The following is a 3,708-nucleotide window of genomic DNA, read 5'->3' as shown; positions in this document are numbered from 1 at the left end:
AGGCTTGTGGCTGAAGAACAGAACAGTTAGAACCAGAGACCGCAGACAAGAAGGCTCATGCTCTCCGACCTGATCCCTAGGTGTGGCCCTCTACTTCCACCTAGTGGCGGTTACGCGGCCATGTAGCCTAGGCCTAACGAAAAGCTGTGTTTGTATAGTGGGCCAATAAACATTGTCTTAAGGGTGCGAATCTTAGAGAGTTAAATAAACTTACGGGTGCGAATTTAAGAGAGATGATTGCGAGTTGTTGAATCCTAAAAGACAGACCTATAGTTTCCACGGCGTAGTTCGTTTTGGGATCGCTAGGCCACTAGCGCCGAATTTCAATCAGAGTTTATTGATCTCAGGTGTGAATAGGCTAACCTACCTACCTGCCAGAGTAGTGATTGGTCAAGGTTCAAACGGGTTTGGCAACTTTAGGCTAAACAATTCACACCTGCTACGCTTGTTTCAGTGGGTCTGCGACACTGCCGGTATATTCCTATACTTAGAAGAAAGTTTAAGCTCAATAATGCAAACGTTTGCATGGTTGACCGCTACTCTACTGGCAGTGTCGGTACTCACTGAATCTTACCAGTTTGCCAATCTTGCCATCAAACTTGCCACGTCGCTGAGCGCCGAGCCCACCAGCCCCCCCCGGCGGAGAACGATCCTGGTGAAGTGCTATGAAGACTCCTTAGAGGTCGTTGTGCAAGCGGACCTGTTCGACATTGGTGTTCCAGTGGACGGCAGAGATCTGCAACTCGGTGTCGGTTCAGTGGCCGAATGTGATGCGGTCCCATCCGGGGATGCAGAGTTCACCATCCATGCAGGTTTAACTGACTGTGGAACACAACTTTCAGTAAGTCCAACAAATTTGAATATGTTGAATTTGAGGTTTAGGGATTTTTTTTGTTTTTTTTTTGTTTTGAATTTGTGGTTTAGGTAGACACCTGTCCTGACACTAGGGCCCTTTCCCCCCCAGTCTATGAAGGGGATGCTGGTGTATTCAAATGTGCTGGTCTACTCTCCGGAACCTTCTCCTGAGGGGCTGCTCAGACTGGATGGGGCAACCATTCCAATCAAATGCCAATATCAGAAGTGAGTATACAGCCTCCGATTATGTCTCTAGCATTAACTCACTGGTTAACTTTGACTCACTGGGTAACTGGGCCCAAGTACGGTAGCCTCCTAATACCCCAGTGAACCGTCTGTGGGTTTGGCCCTAGCAGTGTTATAGAGCTGTATCAGAGCTGGTGTGATGACTCCTGTGGTTCCATTATGAGAGCCCTGCGTTGAGGCCAGAAGCCTAAACATGCATTGTGTATTTGTCTGTACGAAGTATATAGTGGACTTTTCGCTCCACCTCAGTCAGAGCCGGTCTGTGTGTCTGTCTTTGTGAGTGTGTAGGAGGTATGGTGTGGACAGTGCCCCTCTGCTCCCCACCTGGGTCCCCTTCACCGCCACAGTCTCTGTAGAGGAGCAGCTAGACTTCACCCTGCGCATCATGACTGGTACTGCTTTCTCTGGTCTAGTCAGGGGTCTGGAGTTTGGTTCCTTGACTACTCATCGTTTGCTCCCACGCACATTTACAATTGCGGGCAGGAGGCATGTTTTGTTTCAGATTCAGTGACCTTTAGGTGTAAATGTCAAATGATGACTTGTGTGACATGCAGCTTATGTGAATACTTTTTTGGGCGCAGAATCTGGGATTGATGCGTCAAACACTGGATTTAAACTCAATGGCCTTTATGCTACCGTTTAGGGGTAAACGCAACCCCTAAAGCCTCTAAAGTGATATAATTTATGATTCTTTCCTTTTTTGTATTTTTGGATGGTGGCCATATTAGATTTGGCCACTATGGCTGTCCAGTGGGACCCCTGTCAAAAATGGATTAAGTATTGTATGGGCAACATCTGGGAAGAATCTGAACCAAACAGACTGCCCTCCTGCCCCTGACTTGCTTACAATTAGTAGCCTAATACAAAACCACTGATGTGTGAAGAAATGGATCTGAAGCCAACTGAATAAAAACCTAGGTTTTGTTTGAATTTATTCAGATATCAGCCTCCAACACAAACACCATATGGACGACTCACTGCCGTTAAAGTTAAAGATTTTCTCTGCAAAAGGCCCAGTCCAAACTAGAAGCCAACAATTTTTTTGTTGAAAGTTAGACAAATAAGTGGAACATTTCATGAATGAAATGAAATGAAAAACGAGAAACACGCAGATATTTAAAAAGAAATTGATTTACTCTTACACAGTCACAGCCTCCCGGCAACCAAGCTATGTTTTGATCTGGTGAGAAATTCTCCCACACTAGGCGCATTATTGACAGTACATTTGCTACAGTGTTTTTCATCTATCAAGCATCTTTTTCATCCATTATCTCCCGAAGTACTTTTTTTTTTTTTCTCTCTCAAATGTGAGAAAATGGGTCTTGTCAAAGGTTCCCGACCCCTGCTCTAGTGGTAAATATTCAGGTCCCCCTGCAGGAGGTCAGCGGTTCTTATCCCGGCTGTTACATTTTGACTTCCATTCTGTCCTCATCTGCCATGCAGTAATTAGAAGTTCTCACATAAGAACATTTACAGAGGACAAAGGCTCTTGTCAGCACTTCAGCCTCTGTCACATCCTGTCCCTTAACATCCTGTCCCTTAACATCTCTTCCTGTTTCTCTCCCCAGATGATGGTCTGTTTGAGAGGGGATCCAACGTTTACTTCCTGGGCGACGGCATACACCTAGAGGCGGCTGTCATCACACACCACCACGTGCCCCTACGCGTGTTTGTGGACCACTGCGTTGCCACGGTGACCCCAGATATGGCTTCCAGCCCCAAATATCACTTCATAGAGCACTATGGGTAAAGTCCGAGCTGACCAGGGGCTGGCAGCGATAACGGCACCGTTCATTTAGTCACATTTACGATTTGGAATTTGGATTAGTCTCCATTCCCTCTCTCCTCTGGTCTCCCTGTCTCTTCTCTCTTACCTCTGCCGCCCCCCTCAGGTGCCTGATTGATGCCAGGCTGACCGGCTCCGCCTCCCACTTCCTGCTTCGAAGCCAGGATGACACTCTGCACTTTGTATTGGACGCCTTCAAGTTCCACCAGGTTGCTGCAGACAGGGTACGTTACAGATCCCCTCTGCTGTGTCTCTCTCTTGCGCACACAGGTTTACGTCGGAGTGAAAACCTGCAGGACACTAGCTCTTCAGAAGGAGGGTTGGGTACCCCTGCAGTAAGCTTTCAATGTAACAAGTACTGTACTTCAATGTAAAGCACTACTTTACAGTACCTCCCTTTCCCCCTCTCTGCCTAGCTGTACATCAGCTGCTTCCTGAAGGCCCTCCCAGCCATGCTTCCTGTCAGCTCCAGAAACCGAGCCTGCTCGTTCATAGACAACAGGTACGTGCCAACCTCCTAATGTCACTGCTTTTTTTTTTTTTTTGATACTGAAAACGAGAATTAATAAAAAATGTAAACATGTCAGTATTTAAGAGTCCCATGCTGCTCGTCCCTAGCTGGCGTTCTGCGGACGATAACGACGGGGCTTGTGGCAGCTGTGAAGTCTCAAGGAGAATGGAAGATCCCACTGAACACCCCCAGACCCTCAGCCACTACCCCACCGTCACCAACAGACGCTCCTCCACCACCACCAGGACCAACTGGGCCATGCGGGAACCAGCTAGCCCCTCCCAGGTCTCGCTGAACCAGTGGAGGCCGT

Source organism: Borostomias antarcticus, assembly GCF_949987555.1.
Source record: "Borostomias antarcticus genome assembly, chromosome: 12".
NCBI lineage: Eukaryota > Metazoa > Chordata > Actinopteri > Stomiiformes > Stomiidae > Borostomias > Borostomias antarcticus.
The sequence above is the reverse complement of the archived record's forward strand: the minus strand, read 5'-3'. Positions refer to the sequence as shown.